We start from the raw sequence: 26,033 nt of genomic DNA, 5'->3' as shown, positions 1-26,033 counted from the left end.
AAAAAAAAATACGTTAACAGATTTCATTTTAAAAATATGGTCACCTTATTATAAGTGGATTGTGGATTGTTGGAAGTGCTCAAAATGATTCACTTAGAATTTACAACATCTTGAAAATGTTCTATGTAAAAGGAACAATCTTTTCCTTGCTTCACTGAGGACATGGAAGGAAGTGTTAATTGCACTGGGGCTACTTTTACTCATTAGCCAAGTCAAGAACAGGCAGAAGAGAGGCCTGGGTCCTCAGAGCCAAAAGCTACTAACTCCACCATGTTACGCCACATGATTTTGACTAGAGTGTAGCTACAGTGGGTTCAGAGCAGCTGCTGTGCAGACCATTGGGGAAATCCCTGCAAGGTTGCTGCAGCTTTTCTCTTTTCATCATCAGGTGCTTCCTGGTTCCCCCAAGGACATTATCTTTAACTAAATGTGTTGGGCAGGGTAGGTTGTCTGACGTCATCATGCATGCATGCTGTACAGCAAGTCCTAATATGTGCATTAATCACTGGCGAATTGTCCGTATATCTGCTGGTGAACAAATGTAAAGGGTAACTACACTTTCGTGGAAAAAAATAAAAAAACTACCGGTGGCTGGCCACAGTATGTACCAAAAAGCAGGGTCAAGAAACCTAGGGTAGGGGTGCTGCAATGAATTCCCAGAGTTGGAGTGTACAGGGGATCTCCCAGGAATAGCGAGTATTTGACATATTATTGTTGGCCGCTGGGTGGTCCCAGTGTGAGACGGTGGTGACCTATTAGGGGGTTTGCAGTATACTTTTATCAACTTTTGCTTGGGTAGACATTGTCTTTATACCAAACAACGGCTGTGGTTGGTATCATATATTGCTTGATGAACATATCTTAACACCTTTCCTCTACTTACCCCTGATGAAAGACATTCTGCTTGTCTGAAACGGGTAGGGATAATGAGGACAGATTTTCACACCAAGCTTCTGTGTATCTATTGAGTACTCAGCTGTTACTGACAAATTTGATCAGATTTTGTTATTTTTGTATTCTCCTAAATGTTTAGTAAAATGTTATAATTTTATTTATTTCATTATTGAGATTAAAGGGGTTGTAAAGGTACAATTTTTTTTTCCAAAATAGCTTCCTTTGCCTTAGTGCAGTCCTCCTTCACTTACCTCATCCTTCCATTTTGCTTTTAAATGTCCTTATTTCTTCTGAGAAATCCTCACTTCCTGTTCTTCTGTCTGTAACTCCACACAGTAATGTGAGACTTTCTCCCTGGTGTGGAGTGTCATGCTCGCCCCCTCCCTTGGACTACAGGAGTGTCAGGACGCCCACTAACACACAGCTCCTTTCTCTATCTGCAACGTAGAGAGTATCCTGATCGCTCGGTTCTCAGTCTTAGCGCTGATAGGGGGCATCATTTGACCGATGCTGCATCAACCTAGGTAAGTATGATTCTAAAATAAATAAACATTTCTACACTTCCCTTTTAACCACTTCCCGTCCAACGACGTCATATGACGTCATCAACTTTGAGTGTGGATATCTGAATTATGCCTGCAGTTAAAAAGTAAAAAGAAAGTGTCAAAATAGAAAAATAAAAGTAAAATAAACAATAAAAAAAATGTTTTATTTAAAGTGCCCCCATCCCCACGTGCTTGTGCGCAGATGCAAAAGCATACACATATGTAAACAAATTTAAAGTGTCATCTATGGGGATTTTTAAGTACCTAAGTTTGGCGCCATTCCACAAGTGCACACAATTTCAAAGCGTGACATGTTAGGTATCTATTTGAACAGCATAAAATCATCTTTTACATTATGCAAACAAATTGGGCTAACTTTACTGTTTTTTTTTTATCAATGAAACTGTTTTTTCCCCCCAAAAAAACGTGTTTGAAAAATGACTGCACAAATACCATGTGAGATAAAAAGTTGCAACGACCACCATTTTATTCACAAGGGTCTCTGTTAAAAAAGAAAACATATCTAATGTGTGGGGGCTCTGAATAACTTTATGATTTTTACATGTAGGAGCAAAGTGTCAGAATTGGCCTGGGTAGCAAGTGGTTAAAGTCCCACTATTGGGAGTAGTACTTCTGCTTGTTGTGTTCACTTTGGGACATTGGGAACAAGTTTGTGGTCTTTAAGGAAGGATTTACAATTTAGTTAATAATTGCACCACAAGCACAACACGCATTTTGCTGCATTTTTTGTGCGTTTACAGAAAAGCTAGCAAAAAAAGCGCATATCTGCCCACATTTCCAAGTCACTCAGGTGTGAATGTAGCCTTGAGTCTTTGCCATGCTATTTAAAACTAGAACATTGGTGGCTCAACAGGACCTGTTGCATTCAGTGACTATAAGTGATCTGGTCCTACTTCCGGATGCTGAGGCGAAAATCGCACTGTGGCTATGGCCACCCTAGAAGGCAATAAGAATCATATCTAAAGCCAGAAATGCTTGTTATCAGTTACAAAAACTCAAATTTGAATAATAAAGTACAGTAAAACCTTGGTTTGCGAGCAAAATTTGTTCCAGAAACATGCTTGTAATCCAAAGCACTTGTATATCAAAGCATTTTTTTTACAGGGTATAAAAGAGAAGAGAGGCACCTCTAAGGCCTCGTACACACAACCGTTTTCCTCGGCAAAATCCATCAAGAAAAATGCTGGCAGAGCATTTTTACAGAGAAAAACGGTGGTGTGTATGTTTTTCGTCGAGAAAACTGTCGTGGATCTCGACAAGAAAAAAAGAGAACATGTTTCTCATCGGGCTGGTTTACGACGAGAAACACATTCGTGTGTATGCTTAGAAACCCGCCCATGCTCAGAAGAAAGTATGAGACGGTAGCGCACCTTCGGTAAAAGTAGTGTTCGTAATGGAGATAGCACATTCGTCACGCTATGAGGCCTCGTACACACGACCGTTTTCCTCGACAGAATCCATCAAGAAACTTGGTGGCAGAGCTTTTTTGCTGGGGAAAACGGTCGTGTGTATGTTTTTCATTGTGGAACTCGATGAGAAAAAAAGAGAACAAGTTATCTTTTTCCTCGTCGGGAGTCTCAATTTCCTCGTTGTGTTCCTCGTCAGGCTGGTTTTCGATGAGAAACACGTTCGTGTGTATGCTTAGAAACCCGCACATGCTCAGAAGGGTGGCGCCAGTGGAATCAAACTTCCGCTTTATAGTGCCGTCGTACGTGTTTTACGTCACCGCGTTTGAGAATGACGAGATTTTGTCTTGACAGTGTGTACGCAAAGAAAGCTTGTCAAGATTCTCGACAAGCCTAACAAGGAACTCGTTGAGGAAAACGATGTTTCATTTACGACGAGTTCCTCGGTCGTGTGTACGACACCTAACAAAGCGCGAATCGTCTCTCTCACCAAACGTTTACTTAACACACGGTAACATGAGATTAGCAAAAGCAGCCCCAAGGGTGGCGCCAGTGGAATCTAACTTTCCCTTTATAGTGCCGTCGTACGTGTTGTACGTCACCGCGTTTGAGAATGCTGAGATTTTGTCTCGACAGTGTGTATGCAAGGAAAGCTTTACAAGAACCTCGTCGAAGAAAACGTTTCTTTTACGACGAGATTCTCGGTCGTGTGTACGAGGCCTCGGTGTAGCAATAAGTTTCTAAATGTTGTACCTTCATTAAATGTAACCATATTGCTACACGTGACGCAACACTACTCAAGACATCGCTTGTATAGTAAGGCAAAATGTATTAAAACATTTTGCTTGTCTTGCAAAACGCTCTCAAACCAAGTTACTCTCAAACCAAGGTTTTACTGTATCATGGAGCCTTTTGTGATGGCTGGAAATAATACACTGTGTGTGCCACTTCTGTTCACTGGGTAAGAGGTAAGACATAAAGGGCAGCTACTAGCATTTAGGCACAAGCATATTTCTCCCTACTCATGGCAAGCTGTTGTTCTGCAAGTAGCCTTTGTCTAATGTTTATACCACAAGGCAATGGCTTTCACATAAAGTCCCTTTTTTAAATTATGACTTTAATTGGCTCTTAAAGAAAAAATTCTAACATTACATTGTGCTCACTTCCAACATTGACAGTATGCTGATTTTTTTTTTTGCTGTACATACCGTCGTATAGCTATTTTCCCCCCCGGCTTCCGGGTAGTGGCTCCCGCGGGAGTGGGCGTTCCTATGCAGAGGCTAAGTGATTGACGTGATGACAAAAACTTCCCTCCGGCGCATAAGGCGCATCACGAGTTTCCGAAAGAAGCCGAACTGCGAGTCGGCTCTATACGGCGCTATACGGCGCCTGCGCACCGACGTTCGGCTTCTTTCGGAAACTGGTGACGCGCCTAATGCGCCAGGGGGAAGTTTTTGTCATCACGTCAATCACTTAGCCTCTGCATAGGAACGCCCACTCCCGCGGGAGCCACTACCCGGAAGCCGGGGGGGGGGGGGGAAATAGCTATACGACGGTATGTACAGCAAAAAATATATAAAAAATCAGCACACTGTCAATGTTGGAAGTGAGCACAATGTAATGTTAGAAAAATGTTTTTAGGGTGACCCTCGGCTTTAACCTGCCCCATGGATTTAGATAAAACGTATGGACAGTCATTGAGTATTTTGTATAACCCACTACTTGCTTCCCTTTTTCTAAACTTGCCAACTCCTGCAGCTATCTTCCCTCTCCTATCACCCCACATCTGATGTTTATTCCACTTCACCCCTTTCTTTGCCAAATCTGTCACCACCTCTCCGCCATGCGGCTACCCCATCTATCTCCCTTCCCTCACTCCCCCTATAACAGTTCTGTGCAATCTCAGATAACTCACACATAATTGCCAGTACAAAGCAATTAGCGTGGATCCTTCTCCATTCATCATAAGGTTCTGGCCTGGTTCTTGAAAGATAAAAATACATTAACACTCAATTAATTCCTAACATGCTAGTGACAGGGGGCAGAATAACACTTTGCCTGCTGGAGATCACCAAGGAGAGCAAAGGAGAAAACAAACTTTGCAAACATCCATCTGATGTAGCGCAACCTCCGTTGCCACATTTGTGGAGAAACGTTACTGTGAATAAAACAGGGATTTGTGTATGTATTAGATGACACTGAGAAATAATAAGAGTCACAGAAGATTAAGATAATATTTCCAGCTCCAAAATAATTTGTAAAGGGTAACTCTACCCTTTGTAAACATTTCTGGCTTAAGCCAACCCGTAGACTCAAGAGATTGGTTGGATTTGCCGGCATAATCGGCCAAAAGAGAGTGACGAGAGCTACAAATATGTGCAAGTTTGGCTCGGCTTTCACTTTAGGTTTGTGGAATGGAAAAGGGGGTAGGAGGAAAGAGCTGCAGCATGATATCTCCAGCACTGGCTTATCTATGAAGGAACAAACAGTAATCACTCAAGGTTTCCTAACTCAAAGAATAGTTATCATGGCTTCCCTAATGTACTACAGATTTGAGATGGCCACCTGATCTCACACTTTTTGACCAGAAGATGCCCGTCTGAAATGCCGAAACAAATTCCAGATTGTAGTCATTTGGGATTTCAGTACTGCTTAGACCTTGAAGAAGGGGGAACACCCCGAAAGCTTGTCCTGAAAAATTGTATGTTAGTGCAAATAAAAAAAGTATCACGGACAGTACTCAATTTTCTCTGTCACAATTGCACTAATACGGCTACAATCATGTCAAGTATGGATTTCCTAACTCAAAGAATAGTTATCAGGGCTTCCCTAATGTGCTACAGATTTGAGCTGGTCAGTTGATCTTGCACTTTTCGACCAGAAGATGCCAAACAAATTCCAAATAGTAGTCATTTGTAGCGAGATCTCCGTGGCATCAAGCTAAATGTTAACATTTCCAGTAGGGCATAGTATATACTTCAAAAGGCTATACAGACCTAATGAAAAAATTAGTAATACCACTTACAAAGCTTCCTATTTCACTGGCTTGCTCTACAGTATCAAATGTGCCACAGAAGTGACAGTTCGATGCTTAACCTCCCTGGCGGTCTTCCCGAGACTGACTCGGGGTTTGATTTTCCTGCTACGATCGGTAACCCCGAGTCAGTCTCGGGCTCGCCTCGCTGAATCCACAGGCACTTTTTACTTACCTTGTCCCTGGATCCAGCGATGCCACCGCGCTGTGTGAGCGAGCGGGACCTCGCTCGATTCACATAGTGCTTCCGTGTGACGCCGATCTCCGTTCCCTGCGACGTTACGACGCACGGGGACGGAGAACGGCGCCAAATTTAAAAACGTAAACAAACACTTTACATACAGTATACTGTAATCTTATAGATTACAGTACTGTATGTAAAAAAAACACACCCCCCTTGTCCCTAGTGGTCTGTCCTGTGTCATGCATGTCATTTTATATAATAAAAACGTTTCTTTCTCCCTGCAAACTGTAGATTGTCCATAGCAACCAAAAGTGTCCCTTTATGTCAAAAATAGTTTTAGATCAGCTAAAAAACAGCGATAATAAATTATAATCACTTGCAGAATTGTGCGATAGCGATTTGTGGGGAAATTCGTCATAAAAAAAAAAAAATAATGACAGCAACAATTCTGCAACTGAGCAAATTTCAGTGATTTTAATTTGATTACATTATTGAATAATTTTTATTATAATTATATTATTATTTGTTATAATTATTTATAATTATTTATTATATTATAATTTATAATTTTGTTTTTAAAAAAATGTCATACCCGGGATGCCTATTAGAATCTTGTTTGGTCAGATTTAAGTGAGTTATTTCTAAAAATTACAGACCTACAATATAAAACACCAAATTTCCTTGCAAATAATGGTACCGCTTTCAGCACCTTTTTTCTGACAGAATCATACCGCCAGGGAGGTTAAAGTAGACCTGTCAAAAACTTGTATAACTGAAAATGATCATGTGATGAAAAAAATGCCTTGACAGGGGTTATTTTTAGTGAAAACCACAAGTCGAAATGATCAGTACATATGGGGATATGAGCTGAACTTATACAGTAAAACCTTGGTTTGAGAGTAACTTGGTTTGAGAGCGTTTTGAAAGACAAGCAAAATGTTGTAATACATTTTGCCTTGATATACAAGCGATGTCTTGATATAAGAGTAGCGTCATGTCACAACTGAGTATAAAAAAGAAGAGAGGAGCCTCTAAGTGTAGCAATATGGTTACATTTAATGAAGGTACAACATTTTGAAACTTTATGCTACACTTAGAGATGCCTCTCTTCTCTTTTATACCCTGTCAAAAAAATGCTTTGATATACAAGTGCTTTGGATTACAAGCATGTTTCTGGAACAAATTATGCTTGCAATCCAAAGTTTTACCGTATACAGATTGAAACTTTTTGTTAAAACGTCACGCATGATCTTGCTTCTCAAGCTCCCGCTTTGTTTCATGTAACAGGCAGGCTGGCTGACCAATAGAGGGGCTCAAGAGGTGGAAAGAGATTGCCAAGCTATAGGAATAGTCCAGATTTGCATCCATTTTTGCTGGTTTCAATCATACAGCTTTGTGACAGGCTCATTTGAAGTACCATAATAAAAAAAGGCAACACAAAACATAACTGTACTGCCTTAACTACCCATATTTTACAAAAACCTGACGTGGAATATGGCAGTTGGAGGACAGAAGAACGAAAGTTAGGGGTTGATTTACTAACGGCAAACAAACTGTACACTTTGCAAAGTGCAGTTGCTCCAGAGCTTAGTAAATGAGGTAAAGCTTCACTTTGCAAAGAGTGCACGTGCAAGGAAAATAAAAAATTCAAACATTTTTTATTTCATGTGATTGGATGATGGAAGTCAGCAGAGCTTCTGCTCATTTACTAAGCTCTGGAGCAACTGCACTTGCAGAGTGCAACTGTACTTTGCAAAGTGCACAGTGTTTTTGTCTTTAGTAAATCAACCCCAATGAATCTCATTAGTAGCTACGGAGAAGTTTTCTTTTACTGAAGATATGCTAATAAATGAAGCCTATAGAAAGCCTATAAAAAGAAGCATCTGTGTTGCCCATAGTGACCAAACTCCAGCTATTAGCTTGGTAATGTTGGTTAGCATATGCTATAAATATTCAAATGAAAGCTAAAAAACTAAATCGGTCAACCCCCTCTGTTTTCCTTCCTCTGAGTTTTATTAAATAGATTTAAAGTGAGGAAAACCCTTATTAATATTCATAATCACCAACTAAGAAAAAAATAATATTAACATACAAATATATTTTTTTACTCAACTCAAATAATTAAAACATGCATTTTTTCCTTGAACTGAAAATTTGCCAGGAAGTATGCATTATAGGATTGATATAGGATACTAACGCCCTGAGTAACAAGGAAGTATGCATACCTTACAATTCAATAGTAAAATATGTTTTTAAATTACAAATAGTAAACATTAAAATCATAAGCACAGTTCAGATTACCATTATGTCTTGTTTAGCTTGTCCTTTCTCTCTTGATTTTACACAGGAAAATATGTATTTTTTTTCAGGCCCCCCTTGCCAATATTATATTCAATGTTTTATAATATAATATGTTCATTTTAATTGTCTCGTGAAAATTGGTGCATAGTATGGATGGGTTTTAAAAATAACATCTAATAAAAAAAGGTATATGTTACATGCTTAGTTCATTTCAATTGAACTACTACAATTTTTTTCAAATGTTTAAAAAAAAACACAAAAAAAAACAGAATGTGTAATGTACAATATTACTATGTAAAGTATATTTTTTTAATAAAAAATACAAAATATTCCACTGCAATCCACATGGTGGTTTAATTCAAAATATTATATGGTCATTTTAACCATGTTCAAAATAGTTTTAGTTAATTTTAAATAAAAAAAATAAAAAAATAACACAAATGCAGAGCAAGGAATTTTAGGTGCAACACTCATTATAACGAATAGCTAGAATCCATGCTGCTCCCCCCGCCTTGAAACCAAGTAAACAAACTGCCAGATGAATCAGATTCAGGCAAAAAAAAAAAAAGAAATGCTACAGATTTTTTTATATTTGCTCGTTTACAGTGCCACTCTTTAACAGGCATTCAAACATTTTCACACACATTCTGTATCAATAAAGATGTTAAAATAAATAATCTGGTTTTACAGTATTTAGGCAACTGTGCTGCTAATTTTAGGCACAGTATTCACACATATTGTCATGAAAAGATGGCTTTTCTTCAGCAAAATGTTCCCACCAACATGCCAGCAAAATAACTGGTGCTAGGTTTAACAGAAGCTTCCAGTCTAAAGCAGACAGTGAAAAGGTTAATATTATGCTTCATTAAAAACTACACCCAAGGATAATATATGCAAAATAACAGGGCTACCGTCTTTCTACTGTATTTTCCTGCAGTCAGAAATGCAAAATTCAATCTTTTTAATTTAGTTTATATTTTTTCATATGCAATCTTTAATTTTGTAGGAAAGATTCTTGATTTTTTTTTTGAGAAATACAATGTTTTTTTTTTATTTAGAAAAAAAAAAAAAAGGAAAGGGAGAAAAAGCAAAATGTTTTTTTTTTAAGGCATGGTAAAATGGAATTAGAGATGCTTGCAAGCTTCTTGATATATATTTAGTAGTAAAAAAAGAGTGCTTAAAACCCAGGCTCTGTGAAAACAAAATGTACAATATAATGGAGGGTCAAGATTTATTGATCATAAAAGTGGAATTTGACGGCGTGTTGGTGAGAGCAAAACGACCCCGTACTGTGCTTCGTTCCTGTGCTTGAACCTTCTCTGTAATTTATCTCTGACGGGGAAGAAACTTTAACTTAAAGTTTCTTCAGTAACGTTGACTGCTGAATCCAAATTGATTTAAAAAAGATGTATTTAATATACAAGCAAGCTTCCAGAAAATCTGAAAGCTTGGAGAACAGTGTGCAATGCATACATTTCAAAATAAACTGTTCTATTGAGTTCTAAGCCTCTATGCAATTTATACACTTTAGAAAAAGGGAGGCACTCTGATTGTGGCTTCATTCAAACCACAGATGGTCATTTTAGCTTCTACATGTCACTTCCAGATTTCTCTGGGAAAAACCCAGAGATGAGCCTATTCACAGCTAAAGGTGTGAATGGCTTTTGTTCAGACATAGGATGTTGAATGGTCGCATCCCATGTCTGATACATCAAAGTATAGGCTTTTAAACACAGTAAGAAATACATTGCTATTCCAATAAATTTTACCTAATGAACACAACTAATATATACATATATATATATATATATATATATATATATATATATATATATACACACATACATACATGCATATATACATACATACATGGACACACATATATACATATATATACATATACACATATATCCACATACACACATACATACACATACATAACAGAAACACATGCTTTGATAATCGTGAATAAATGTTTGATTAAATAAATGGCTATTCTATTTACCCGATCAATCCCATCTCTTGGTCAAATTAGAAATTGACCACATAATCAACAAAACATAACAGCACTATAACAATTCATACATTGGTTGTGGACAGTTCTTGACTATTCAGTGTAAAGATTCTTTTTTTTTTTTTGAGACAGTTAAAGCTGTAAAGGGCCTAACTAGACGTGAACATTATTTGTCATGATAATGGGGAAGATGGAAAAAAAACTAAGTTTCATAACACATACAAAAACCTAACATCATATACAATTATAAGTCCTAAATTCCAACATGTCCCTCTAACTGCCTAATCTTACGTGAAATATTCATTTGGTTGCTAGTTCATATTTTTCCTAATTTATGTCCCCAATTTACTTCTGCAGAAAAATCTCATTTTGCTTTGTCAAGGCTAAAAAATACAAATAAAAATATCAAAAAGATCTAAACAAAATGAAAATATTATGTTTTGGTCTAACAATGCATGAACACCAAGTCTATAGTTGATTCCTCTGCTGTAACTGTCACAGGCTATTCTTTCATGAGACGCCACGGAAACACCTTAAGAGCGCATATAATGTACATAATTTTCTTCAGGACTATCGTAGTCCACATAGACCTCCGGTAGGTGTGCACCATGTAATCTTCTTCAGGATTTTTCTCAATCCACATGATAAACAGATTTCTGATAAATGTGCAGCTTTCCTTCAGGATCTTTGCAATCCATACGATAAAATAATTTTTTTATAAATGTGCAGATTTTAATCTTCTTTTCTTCAGGATTTTTTTTTCCAATCCACACGATAAAATACCTTGTTACTGACATGGTAGGTATCAAAGTTCTTTAGACACAAGTTTTTTTGAAAGCACTCTTTTTCATCAATGGTGTTCGTGACTGATGGCATGAGGAGGGATGGTGGAGGGATGGTGGAGGAATGGTGTCAGAGATTGCTAGTCCGAAAACATGATTATCAACAAAAAAATGCCCATAAAGCCTTTTGAGTTTTCTTTTTCTGCTGAAGTAAATGTATGTTTTAGAGGCAATACGACCTAGAAGGAAAAATAAAAATAAAAAGTAAATCTTTATACAAGGAGAAACCATTCTCATTTACAATAAAATGTTATTCAACTGTCATCCAACTAAACTGTCCACATTATTCTAAATTCAATAAGACATTTATCATAAACAATAGGCTTCTCCGAAGGGGAACATATGGCCTGGATCAATGATCCTACAGGAACATAGACAAGGGAGCACAGACTACAGGAATAACAGGAGTATAGTGCAGCACTGAGCTTCATGGTTCATAGGAGGTCAGATACACAAGATACAGTTGATGTATACAAGGATTCTAAGGCAGGAATGATACCTAGCACTAAAGGCCAATAAACACATGAGAATCCCTTGCAGTGCTGAGATGCTGGGATCACTAAACAGTAGGGAGTGTGTGCCTGGACACACAGACATTGGAGACACATATGCCAAGACATATAATACAGCTAGAAATGAGTAGCCATATATTGTGACCCCGCACAGGAAACTGGCTTCAAATACACTTGGAGACACAAAGGCAGACTTGCTTGGGACATTATTATGCAAAGCCCAAGGCAATCTGTTTCAGCTTAAAAAGGCAGTACTGGCTGGGCATGTAGCTAATTCAATTACCAGGATGTTAAACTAGTCTTAAACACTTTTTTTGTAATGGAGGAGACAGATCTGTAGAAAAGCTGAAGATCTGAGACATAGGCCTAGTTTAAACTCTTAATAATACCCCAGTAATCTTAACACTCACTGTAGTGACACTAACATGCATGTAGTAATACATTCATTACTTTTTTTTTTTTTTTTTTTTATACTAGAGCAACAGTTATTCAATTCAATCTTATCAAACCTTTTTTTTTTATCATAAAATAATATACAAAAACTGTATAAGGCTCAGTTCCCACTATTGCGATTTAAAGTTGCAGCGACTTTTAAAAGATTCCTGCACTACCTTGACGGGGACTATAAATTTGGACCAAAGTCACAATCCAGAGTCTCTGAATCATGTGATTTTGGGGGTCATTATAGTGGAAACGTAGCCCAAGACAGTGGACCTTTAATTCTCTAGGGCAGGGGTGTCAAACTCAATTTTATCATGGACTGCATCAGCATCACCCTCAAAAGGGTAAAAGGGCTGGTTGTATCTATAAGACTAGATATCCAGCGTATCCCCTCCCCTCACACTAGATGTCAAGAGCCACCCCACCATCAGAAGCTGAGTCCCCCATTCTCCCCCATATTACAGTGCACCCCCCTTTCCCCATGCCGCTGCTGGGGAGAAGCTGGCATTGCTTAAAAACAGAAAGCAAGGGTCCAGCGGAAGACCAGAGGAGGGCCGAAGCTGCAGGAGAGGCATGAGGGCCACATGACATGGCCTGGAGGGCCAGATTTGGCCTGCGGGCTTTGGGCCTGAAACCTGTGGTTTAGGTCATTAGAACTTGTTAAATCTCATTCATGTCAGATAAAAAAAATGTAGTGCTAATGGCAGTACAGATTTAGCTAGTGGGGGGGGGGGGGGGGGGGGTTTGAAACTCATGTTTATATATAAATAGATAAAAAAATACTCCTCAAAAAGGGAATTGTCTTTGAAGGCTGTGGTTTTCTTCTGTTCTGAAGACCTTGAACAAATCAATCCAGGGCATAAGGCTTAATCTGAGAAATAAGCATTAAAATTTTAGTAACAAAACACATTATATTTTCCTCCTGAAAACAAACCAAAGGTTAGAGATATTTAGCATACAGTAAGCATTTTGAACATTTTCTTTAAATATTTTAACAGTGCACGTTTTCTAATACCAAAAAAAATTGTTTGACGTCAAACTATTACAACCACGTGGTTTTTTAAATGTATGGTATACCATTACTATATATATATATATAAAAAAACTATTATTCACCATGGTTTAAAAATGAGCAGCTCAAAACAAACAACATTTTTTATATGAGTTCCCCTTTGTCTTGCAAGACAATTATACTTCACCTATACTGAATATATTGGAAAACTCTTCAAAAACAGTTTTTTTTTCTATGGAAACAAAGATTACTGTTAATACAAACACATACATGTAAATATACATTATCCATATATATATTCTATAGATTGGAGGCATTTTATTTTTATTTTTACAACTTCAATCGGCTCACTTCAATTTGCATGATAATACAGCTGTTCACACACTCTTACAGGAATGAAGGGGGGGTCATTTGGGTTGTCAGCAGCTGAGAACACACGTCAATGAAAAGAACTATAAAACACCATTTCTTGTTTGTTTATTTATTTATTTATTTATTTTTCTTGGCCTTCTCGTGGTACAAAAGCATCTTGGTTGTTATTATTACCTTTGAGATGCTAGTTTAAGTTCATTTAGAGGTTTAGCTTGCTAATTTTTGCAAGATTTAGCATAATGGCCTCTTTTTCGACATCTGTAACATGTCACTTTAGAGACATCATGTTTTCCTGATTTAAAATGGTTTGCAGGTATAAATATACCATTAGGACCTACAGGACTTACATACATTACTTTTTGTGTTCTGGTCTTTATCCTCTATATCAAGTTCCATGTTTCTAGCTAAATCCATTATAGAAAGGGACCCCATTCTCCTCCATTCTGGTCTTATTAGCTTTATTCTGTGCCTCACTTTTTTGTTAAAGCCACTCATCAAAGCACTTCTAAGGATTTCATCATTTACTTGCTCATTTGCATTCTGACAACATGCAGTAACACACTCACTCATTCTTTGAAAGAACATATCACATGTCTCATTTGCACCCTGAGTTGTTTGCAACAGACCAGCCCAGTCACCCCCCTTGTATTGTTTTTGTACTTCTGTACAGAAGATGTTAATCCATTCCTCACCTTTTTTTACATCAATATTTGGTATGGGTTCTTTAAGACTGTCACTGTTATCAATAATTTGATTAGTGATTTGGACACCCAGGCATGCACAACAAGCTATGTAGATATCATATGCTGAACACTGGTGAGCAATTTGTAATGCTTTCATCTTTTGAGTGAAAGCATGTGGATTTCTCTTAAGGTCAGGCATGGTTTTTATAATTATCTGTAAATCAGAGTTAATGAGGGGTACATGCCTTGCCCCATCATTTGGTGATGTAAATTGAGATCTCACAGGCCCCCAAAAATTTGATTGATTGGCTGCATAAGGGGACATGGGAGACTGATGTGTTATCACAGGTCTTCTTGAGGGGGGGGGGGGGTTAGGATGGCTGAGAATCCCTCTGCTAGTGGTATTTTTGAATCTGCACCTATTGTTGGTTCTGAGTGGGGGGGTAGGGGTGGGGGTGCAGATAAGTTATGCACAGTGGAACTGTTCGCTGCCCTTTCATCACTAGTGGTAGGTGGGGGTGGTAATGTAAGGTCTAATCTGCTTACAGTCATTACAGCAATATTGTCATCAAGTTCTTCAGGACTGTATTCATATAACTTTCTCACAGGGCAATAGGTTACTTTTAATCTAGTTTTTAGCATGATTTCACAACACTGACTAGCCCGTCTAATGCCTGCTTGTCTTTTCTTGTTTTAAAAATAGTGGTTTTTACATTCATTCCAGAATAAACCCCTGTGGGCCTCTATTCCATTTCTTCAAGGGATGAACCGTTCCTTTTCCAAAGTTATATATCATATACTCTTTGGCCGACCAGGAAGGGTTCACAATGGGATTTACACAGATCCTCTTCTGGGGTGTACGCAGTGGTACAATTCCCAGACTTCCTGAAGAATTAATCTATACCTAAGACCCCATGTCATACAGACACAGCGACCCCAGTTATAGCAGGAACTGTATTGTTTGGACTCTATCCTGGCCAGGAATATACCAGACAATACACTATAAATCAATCACACAGACTGAGTGAGGTCACACAGATAGTTTAAGAATGTAAAAAAATAAAAAATAAACAATAAAAACACTCCCTTTAGACAGGTCACTTATGCAGGATACACACTTAGCATAATATTAAATAGGAGAAAGTTATAGAGTACAGAATCTGACAACTTGGTTTCCCTAAGAGTCTTCCACAGCAGTTTATAGACACTGTGCGGAATCGGAGAGATAGTATTTCTGCTTATTGTACGATTTTATAGAGAATTGCGCACAAGCGAAAAGAAGACAGTTTTTTTTTTTATGCGAGTCTGGTACTTGTGATTCGAGCAGCACTGTTTTTTAAGCAGGCCATCACCCTGAGCTATAAACTCCGGTCTCCCCACACAAGTACCTTATCAACCACAGCCTATGGTCCCTTGAGTCCGAAAACCCAAATCTCTGACCTGGCTAGTCGCCTAGTCGCAGGAAATGCAGAAATTCTAGCTCAACATTCACTGCATCTGATATAGAGCAGACCGTTCACACAGAGCATTCATACAAAGGACAGTAATAGCACAGATAGTATGAAAGGTAAAAACGTTATAAAGAAAAATAACAAATTTTTCAACAGTCAAGGTTCTTGAAAAAGAGAATCTCTTACAGCACACCTTCTTACACAGACCAGCACAAATGGGAAGATCACAGTAAGCAGGAAGTTTAGCTTACCTTATCCAGTTGCAATGACCTCCCAGCCTGTGTTGTTCCGTTTCTCAGCGGCGTGCTGTAGAGTATTTCTTTCCCAGCTCGAAGGACCAAATTGACGGGGAAGAAACTTTAACTTAAAGTTTCTTCAGTAACGTTGACTGCTGAATCCAAATTGATTTAAAAAAGATGTATTTAATATACAAGCAAGCTTCCAGAAAATCTGAAAGCTTGGAGAACAGTGTGCAATGCATACATTTCAAAATAAACTGTTCTATTGAGTTCTAAGCCTCTATGCAATTTATACACTTTAGAAAAAGGGAGGCACTCTGATTGTGGCTTCATTCAAACCACAGATGGTCATTTTAGCTTCTACATGTCACTTCCAGATTTCTCTGGGAAAAACCCAGAGATGAGCCTATTCACAGCTAAAGGTGTGAATGGCTTTTGTTCAGACATAGGATGTTGAATGGTCTTACCCGATCAATCTCCTTTTGTTAAAATATTATTTCACGTCGCATACTTTATTAATGTATAAATTTGCATATGCTATCTAAAGTTTATTGAATTTTTTTTTTTTATCCCAAATTTTTATTTCTTTGTAGATATTTTGAAAATGTGTATATATTTATTTTAAAAATCGACCTTTGATCTCATGCATTTAAACGGTTTAATTTACAGATTACTGGTTGTGCAACCAAGTTGAATTTATAAGTGCAGAATTAAACGGCATGCTTCCGTTTTCATAAATTGATGGAATAACAAGCCAATATTTTTTTTTCTCCCTCCTCTCTGCTGCAGTGTACAGCCTATGCGCCCGAGAGGCAGATAAAATCTCACTCGCAGATGCTGTGGGTTTGCCAGGACAATGGGTCGTGGGCTGGTCACCGGCTGAAAGGGTTAATGGGCTGGAGCTTTTATTTATATGGGTGAGATCCCTGCACCATGTGCTGGGGAGAAAGGGGGGGGGAAGGAGATTTAGTTTATTTTCCTCATTCTGTCTTCCCCTTTCAGCTGATCTTCTTTCAGAACAAACTGTTAAACATTTAACTGATTAGTTTATTTGCAAAGGCAATTAGTGTCAGGCTGCTTTGGAAAAATAAACTCTTATGAAGATGGATAGAGGGGAGAGGAGGGGAGGAAAATCTACATCCCAAACATGGGATTTGTACAAATCCTACACATTAATACGCACAAATAATCTTTTAATCCACCGCCTTGTGTTTTCATTTTCCTACCCAAAAGAGAGTGAACTTTCCCTAAACTCTGGTAATTAAGGAGTTAAAGTGCCATATCCTTTCTATAAGGGCTGGTCGTCTGTAATTGCTGGTACGGAAGCTTGTACCAGCCTGTAGTAATCTTCGGCTATGGAAGTGCCTTGTATAGCTATAGTAAAAGCGTAGAGACAACTTATCTGGGTTATTTTTTTTTAGAAATGTGCCAATCGGTTTTATTCCATTTATAAATATCCATTATATATAAATGCACATATACATATAATGCCACCACCATATAATAATACTAAATAAAATACATAAAACATAGGATTTATGTCACTTTTTTTTATTTCTGTTGTGTCTTGTAACACAAACTCCGTACTATGTCTAGAAAGATGATGACACTATAGTAATCAATATTATAACCTTTCGTGTGATTTTTTACAGAAAATAGCCATTCTATTAAGGATTAGGGTAACAAAATACAATAAGAATTACAGACTTAAGCTTACATCTATATAGATCTCTATTTTGTAATTTTTACGTAAAGACAGTAAAAAAGGGAAATCAACAAAACACTGAATAAGGTACAAACTATTCTTGTAAAAATATAATCTTGGCATTTTGGTTTAAGTATCAAGATTATACTGAATGCCATTTTGAATCAGCCATGCAAGAATCGTTGCCATGCCTGGGTAGAATTTGACATTCATGGGTAAAAAAAAAAAAACATCTCATGTGAAGATGATGCTTATATATCTTAGCTTTAACTCTGATTGCATGGAGTAAAGCCTCATACACACGACTGAGGAACTCGACGGGCGAAACACATAATTTTCCTCGTCGAGTTCCTTGTTAGGCTGTCGAGGAACTCGACAAGGAAAGTTTCTCCATTCCCGTTGAGGAAATTGAGAACTTGCTCTCTTTTTGGCTCGTCGAGTTTCTCAACAGTTTCCTCGACGAAAATGTACACACGACCGGTTTCCTTGGCAAAAAAATATCTCCCAGTAAGTTTCTTGCTGGTTTTTGCCGAGAAACTCGGTCGTGTGTACGAGGCCTTAGTGGGTTCTGATCAGTTAGATGGCTTCTGTCTAAACTGGCCTTGGTGTTGTGTGTTGGCTTTCTGGGTGACTGCAAGCAGGAAGTCATTTTGTATATTACAGGGTAGTTATTGGTGTGGATACTAAGAAGATATTCCAAAAAGTGGCACTTCTCAAGTTTTGTTAATCACGGGTCTTCACATGTGTGTCACAGATGATGCCTGGGCCTCTCCTAGTTTATACAAGGCTGAAAACTAAAACTAACGCAAGAGGCAGCTTAAAAGGAAACCCATCATGGAGGAAATACGGAGCCTTTCTTTGCTGACCTTTTTCTTCTGGCGGATGTGGTTACCAGCCGGTTTTAACACTTTCCAAGTCACTGTCCCGAAACAGTTATTAAGGGTTGTAACTTTACCTATTGCATGCTTTATTTGAAGTCAATAGCACAAAAAATGTGTGGACCCAAAGACAACTAGGCAAGTAATATTGCCAGAAGGAGGCCAGGAATTGTAGCTACCATATTTTACTTACCCTAGGTTTAACTGTTGCCCAAATCGTATATAACACATTGATAAAAAAAAAAGAAAAATGAAGCTAGAACAAGATCAGTAATTAAAAAAAGGTACACGCTTTAAACTCAGTTACTAATATGAAAAGCGGCTCAAGGCTCTCAAGTTTTAATTGGTCATCTTGCTGTCTGACAACTAGTATTTATATAGCAAAATTCAACAAGTTGTATGGTGGCACCATCCAATTTATGCTCTGAAAGGGGGGAAGGGGGGGTAGAGTGAGTGCCTGGATGCAATCAAAGACTTCCCTGTATAGAGTCAGATTGTCACACAATCAATCTATTCCAGAAGAGTTGTATGACATGCCCAAAACATCAGAGCGTCTGGTGCTGAGGACAGCTACTGCAACAATCTGTGTATGGCCTAAACGCTGCTGTCACAATGTCCTCTGAGCATTAGGAGCTGGATCACCAAAACATCAGATGATACTCTAAGCTTCTCTGTTGAGGAGGTTGAGTTAGGCCAGTGCCATACATTAGAGCCTGGGGGAAAAGGCCGAGCTATACATTAGAGCTTAGGGGAAGAGGCCCGATGAGAAGTATAGTGGATGTGTATAACATATGAAAAAGCTTCTTTGAAGTTTGATTGCTTCTACCAACCCGTTCAAGAGTCACTAAACACAAAAGTGACAGTATAATAAATGTTCTAAACTATGGATGTAAAGGTATCCAAGCTGTGCAAACATAAAAATTGACCCCAGTATGTGTATGTTTGCATGTGGGGTAGGGACCTTAGACTGTAAGCTCCTTGGGGGCAGGGACTGATGTGAATAATAATATATGTATGGCAATATGTAAAGCACTGCGTAAATTGTTGGCACTATATAAATACCTGTAATAAATAAAATATTTTAATCCCGGGTTTTGGCACCAAAAAATAAATAAGTAAAATAAATATAAACTATGAGGCCCCGTACACACGAGGAGACATGTCCGATGAAAACGGTCCGCGGACTGATTTCATTGGACATGTCTCCTGGGAGCTTTTGGTCTGATGTGTGTACACACCATCAGACCAAAATCCCAGCGGACAGAGAACGCGGTGACGTAGAAGACACCGACGTTCTCAAACACGGAAGTGCAATGCTTCCACGCATGCGTCTAATCAATTCGACGCATGCGCGGGATTTCGTCACGCTGGTTACACGTCATAACCAGCGGACATGTCCGATTAGGTGTACTAACCATCGGACATGTCCGACGGACATGTTTCCAGCGGACAAGTTTCTTAGCTTGCTAAGAAACTTTTGTCCGCTGGAAACCTGTCCGCTAGGCCGTACACACGGTTGGACATGTCCACGGAAACTGGTCCGCGGACCAGTTTCAGCGGACATGTTCGACCGTGTGTACGCGGCCTGAGACTTACCATTCAACACCACAGAGCAAATAGAAACATTCAAATCTGTACATTCTAATGGCCCTACCTTGGTTGTACATGCACATGTTGTAAGGTCAATTTATTCAGGAGTCTGCAAACCTGCCAGGATGTTTTTTTGAATGTGGGGGAAAACTGCAGCACATTGATAATAAAAAAAAAAACACACACAACGTGTCAAGCATGGAGAAATCGTTCTAACCATTTTAGCATTATTATTATACAGTATTTATACAGTGTCCTGTTCTTCTTATGCCGCATACACACAATTCGGAAATTCCGACAAGAAAAGTATGGATTTTTGTGTTGCATACACACAGTCAAACACTACAACGAGCCGAGAAAAATGAAGTTCAATGATTCCGAGAATTGTTTCTAAACATGCGTGTTTTTTTGTGCGTCGGAATTGCATACAGACAATCCGAATTTCCGACAAGAACTTTTCCTGTCGGAAAAATTGAGAACCAGCTCTCAAATTTTTGCTGTCGGAAATCCCGACAGAAAATGTCCGATGGGGCCTACACACGGTCGGAATTTCCGACCAAAAAGCTCACATAGAACGTTTCTTGTCTGAAATTCTGATTGTGTGTACGCGGCATAAGAGTTCAATTCATTTTAGATACCCACCATGGAAATGTTGATTCTGAGTAGCCCTTTAAGGGTCTATCTTCTCCCACCGGGGTCAGTGAACTTTTTTGAAGTAATTCTATATACACAAGACCTGGGGAAGTGACAAGAGTGGATAATCTGTTTGTGTAAACAGGAGAAGACAAAAGGTGAATTTGGTAGGACAATTCTCCGGCCTCTACCTTTCCGCTCCTCTGGAATACCCACATTGCAGTTTTGGGGACACGACCAAAAGCTTACAAAATGCTTGGTATTTTTCTCTCCACAAACTTGTTGCTTAATGTAATTAATCCAGAAGAGGCAGGGCGGTTAATCTGAGTCTGTTGTCTAGATCTGAGCAGAAGAGAACATTTTTTTGCTGGTTGGAAATTGGAATCATTAATTCAGTTTAAACCATAAAGATGATTTATATGACAGCGGGAGACAGCAGAAGAGCATCTTGTACACAGTCTGCACGGTGCAGCATTAACCCTGCACTGTCCTTGGGGGCACTGACAACACAGTCACAATCAGTCTGCACTATGGTACATTTGTGTAGGACACCATAATATAAAGAGGGCAGAGACCCCTACATTGGGGGACCCCAGTATGCTCAGTTTAAGACCCTATGAGCATAATGTACACTGCACATTTTACACACCATCCATTCATATCCAGATAGACCTAATGGGGCAGATCCACAAAGAGAGTACGCCGGCGTATCTACTGATACGCCGGCATACTTTCAAATTTCCCGCGTCGTATCTTTGTTTTGAATCCTCAAAACAAGATACGACGGCATCTGGGTTAGATCCGACAGGCGTACGTCTTCGTACGCCTTCGGATCTTAGATGCAATACTTCGGCGTCCGCTGGGTGGCGTTCCCGTCGTTTTCCGCGTCGAGTATGCAAATTAGCTATTTCCGACGATCCACAAACGTACGGGCGGCCGTCAAATTTTTTTACGTCGTCTCTAGTCGGCTTTTTTCGGCGTAAAGTTAGACCTGCTATTTGGAGGCGTACTCAATGTTAAGTATGGCCGTCGTTCCCGCGTATAATTTTAAAAATTACAAATCTATTTGTGTAAGTCGTCCGTGAATCAGGCTGGACGTAATTTACGTCCACGTCACAAAAAATGACGTCCTTGCGACGCCATTTAGCGCAATGCACAGCGGGAAATTTAGGAACGGAGCATGCGCAGTTCATTCAGGGCGGGACGCGCTTCATTTAAATGAAAATCGCCCCCTACTCGCCGATTTGAATTACGCGCTGTTACGCCGTGAGAGATAGACTACGCCGCCGTAACGACTACGCCGCGAAATCTTTATGGATTCGAAGTTACGGTGCGCGGGTGCAGATCTCTGTGGATCTGCCCCAATATCTCTTTCTTTCTGAAATAATCTGATCATGTATGGGGAGAAAACAGCAATCAAAGCAGTTAGAAGGCCTTTGGTTGATTCCTTTAATACCAGCTGTTTTTGAAAATACAAGCCAGCCTAGCACATGCTGTTGTATTGGTAGCGTGTACATCAAATTCAAGCATCTGACTAAGTAAGCGTTCTGTTCTGTTCTCTTTGGAGAGATAGCGTTAAAGGTGAAAAACATTTTTTTTTTTAAATACATAAACAGAATTTAGCAAATTTGAAATAATATATCCACCGGGTGCATAGCCGGCTATGCTAAGAAGAAAGCGCACACACGGGTCTACTTAGAATTTAAATAGCAGTCTAATATGTCTGTATTTGAATATATATTCTTCCTTCCTGACCAACATATTAAAAGTGATAATACATAAAAAGCAACCTTCGCTCTACAATACAATAAAAAGACTTATAGCCCAGTGCTATTGAGCCCTATCTGTCTGCATAGTAGGGGATCCATGGAAACACCAAGCCTGGAGTCCAAAAATGTCAGATGGATGGTAACAAGCTATTTCCTTATTTGAAAGAGGACCTGTAATATTTTTATATATACACTTAAAAACAAATACGTGATATGCAATGACTCTTAACAAAGCGTGTTGTTTTAAATAAAATAGTTTCAATTAATTTGCGTGTTGATGGATGCCATGATATTTGGTTATTAGACAAGCAGGCTTGAGTTTTCTTTCTGCTGCTTTCTCCTCCTACCTCACTATTAAGGTTTGCCTGATTGAAAACCTGCAGTCTTTAATTATGTAAAAACCCAATATGCCACTGGTAAGCCAAAGACCATGTCATCTTTGCTTGCCTGTAAGTGATGTTATAGATCTCAGAGTTGCATTTCTGTATTCATGGCATGCATAATAAGGCAATTTGGTGATGTCAGCTTATTCTGACATGTGTCATAGTGATTTATGGGATGGGTGATTTTTACTGGTAGGCCCAATGTAACCCATTTTTATATATATAAAAAAGGTCTAAATGAGCCCTTGTCAATTTACAGCCAAGTAGGGAAACATAAAGGGGGAGAGGACATTAGGCATATGCAAAATTAAAAAAAAAAGTTTACAGTTAACAAAAGATACGAAATTACAACCAGTTTAAAAATTTTCAATAAGAACAGAGGTCTTATCCTAATCTGTAGGACATAATAAGAGCGTTCATATAGATAAGAGTAGGAGGCTCCTTGACCGCAAATGCACAAGGCCTTGTTTTTTACCGCAAGTTCTAATTAAGCATCTATTGGTGGCTAACAAAGCTAAGAAATGTTGTTTGTTGCTATATATATATATATATATATATATATATATATATATATATATATATATATATATATGTATATATATGTTTTTTTCTGTGCATTCATAACATAGGCTTTAGAGGTCACATCTGTCTCCTCAACACCGTCATTACTCACTCCAGGCCAGAGTAAGCATTTAATCACATATAATGTCACCCTCACAATAAGAAATAGTAGGGGGAAGCACGGTGTACTCCCTGTAACCCCCCCACCCTACCCCGGCCTTCCTTGTCAGATTTCATGCTTTAACCCTTCGCCTCCTTCCCCAGTTCATACAGAGAGATGCTATCCAGACATGTGGTGGTCAGACCCCTCTGTAGCCCCCCTCCCCATACAGGATCCTTTTACACAGAAGAAGCTGCATTTTTCTGTAAAGAGTGAACTTTTTTTGACCCCCCTCAGCATCCCCCCCCTCATTTCTCACTGACACAGTCATGTACTCTATGTCTTTCATGGGGTGGGGGCTGTGTTCTATCACTTCTTCCAGAACACAAGAGATATATATCTCTTTCTCTCTACCATTCTGGAGATGCTCAAGATCTTCGCTTGTGGTTTTTACCCCAGTATGTGGGGAATTTTATTTTTAACAGCGCCTGTGATCGCCTAGTTAACGCTTTTTCACACCTTCCCGGTGCTCACTCAAGAGAAAACAAACAATAAGGCTCATTAAATCCATGTGCTGCGCGTTGGATGGTTCATTAATAGAGAATCTGCCAGCGGACGAAATGATCGCACCGTTAGAAATGGCCTCATGAACGTATAATCTAGAATTGAGGGGGGAAGAAAGCTTGCATTCTAAATGCCAAGATTTTCTTCTACTGAGATAAAAATAAAAGCTTAGGAAACCCGTCACAGGGGAAATACAAAGGCTGATTATGCTAGCTACCTGGTTGTATGCTAATGCTATGGCTCAAATGTTTTTTATTCCTTGACCGGGAACAAATCCAAACCCCCTAACTTTCCTAGATTGAAGCAAAGGCCATCTTCAAGTAGAAAATATGTAGGTAAAGGACACACCGTTTACCCCAGTTACGTGAACCATGAAAAACTGATTTCGAAAACAATTATCAATTAAGCCAGTAAATGTATCTTTCACAACTATTTTTTGTTTATACTGAACTGAATTGAGTAAATTTGAGGTTAGGTAAAAGGTTTAATGTAGTATAATGCTTTTGGAAGTAAAAATAAAAATCATATGATAGTAAGACATTTTAAGCCCTGTACACGCGATCGATCCATCCGATGAAAATGGTCTGATGGACCGTTTTCATCGGTTAACCGATGAAGCTGAATGATGGTCAGTCGTGCCTACACACCATCAGTTAAAAAACCGATCGTGTCAGAACGCGGTGACGTAAAACACAACGACGTGCTGACAAAAACGAAGTTCAATGCTTCCAAGCATGCGTCGACTTGATTTTTAACCGATGGACGTGCCTACAAACGATAGTTTTTTTTCTATCGGTTAGGTATCCATCGGTTAAATGTAAAACAAGATTGCTTTTTTTTAACCTATCGATAAATAACCGATGGGGCCTACACACGATCGGTTTGGTCCGATGAAAGCAGACCGCTCTCATCGGTTTGACCGATCGTGTGTACGCGGCATAAGAGATCTATACATCAGACAAAAAAAGAGGACAACTGAACAGAAGAGAGAGAGACAGTTCCTCCAAATGAGTCCCAACTTTACTGACTTCATACTTTGCTGTTTTACATCAGTGACTCCGAAAGTTGGTCAGCTTGACAGCCTGGCAACCACCGTTTGTAGAAAATGGTCATAACATAAATGATTACCTATTTTTCTTATGACAGGCTTCCTTAACACTGCAATGCTGCTGATATCACTAAATTTAACATAATAAAACATTTCTCAATTTTTTTTGCATATGTACAACTACATCCCACCTCCAATATGTCATGCTGACAGTATGTCCAAAGGAGAAAAGGTAAAACTACTACAATGGAGGCCTGCTCATTTATGACTTTCTAAGCAGGGGGAGTGACCATTCTCAAGTCTTATTTTTCTTATTATAGAAATGTACCAATGACTTTGAAATGTCAGCGTCAACCTCAATAAGCCATTCAGAAATATCACATTTTGCATTTGCTATTAAGTTCCAGTAAACACGGGCCGAATGTCGGGCGGCATTGGTCGATTTCTATTGAACCGGCCCATGTGTACGGCAGCCGGTCTGACAGAAGCTGGCCATTCTGCCGACTTGCTTCTGGTGAGCGCTCTTAGCCACTGGTTGACCATGTTCTGGTGGGGGAGCCACCCCCCTGTCCATGGGCTTCCGCTCCGTATGGCAAGGGGGGGCAATTGCCCCCCCTTGAATCGAGAAGGTGTTGAAGAGTGAAAACACCCCTCCGCAACTGAAGCAGTGACAGCGCAGCGGTGACAGGCAGGTAAGAACAGGGAGAGAGAGGAGAGGTGCTGGCCGTGGCGTTGCAAGGGGGGGGAGGGAGGTGGTCTTGTGCGGAGTGACCAACCATCTCCTTCTCTCGTGGCTGTTGGCTGCCTGAGCAGTCCCGGGCCGGATGTCACACAGGCACAGAGAGCAGAGT

The sequence above is a fragment of the Rana temporaria genome, chromosome 9, assembly GCF_905171775.1.
Source record: "Rana temporaria chromosome 9, aRanTem1.1, whole genome shotgun sequence".
Lineage (NCBI taxonomy): Eukaryota > Metazoa > Chordata > Amphibia > Anura > Ranidae > Rana > Rana temporaria.
This window is presented reverse-complemented; position numbering follows the sequence as displayed.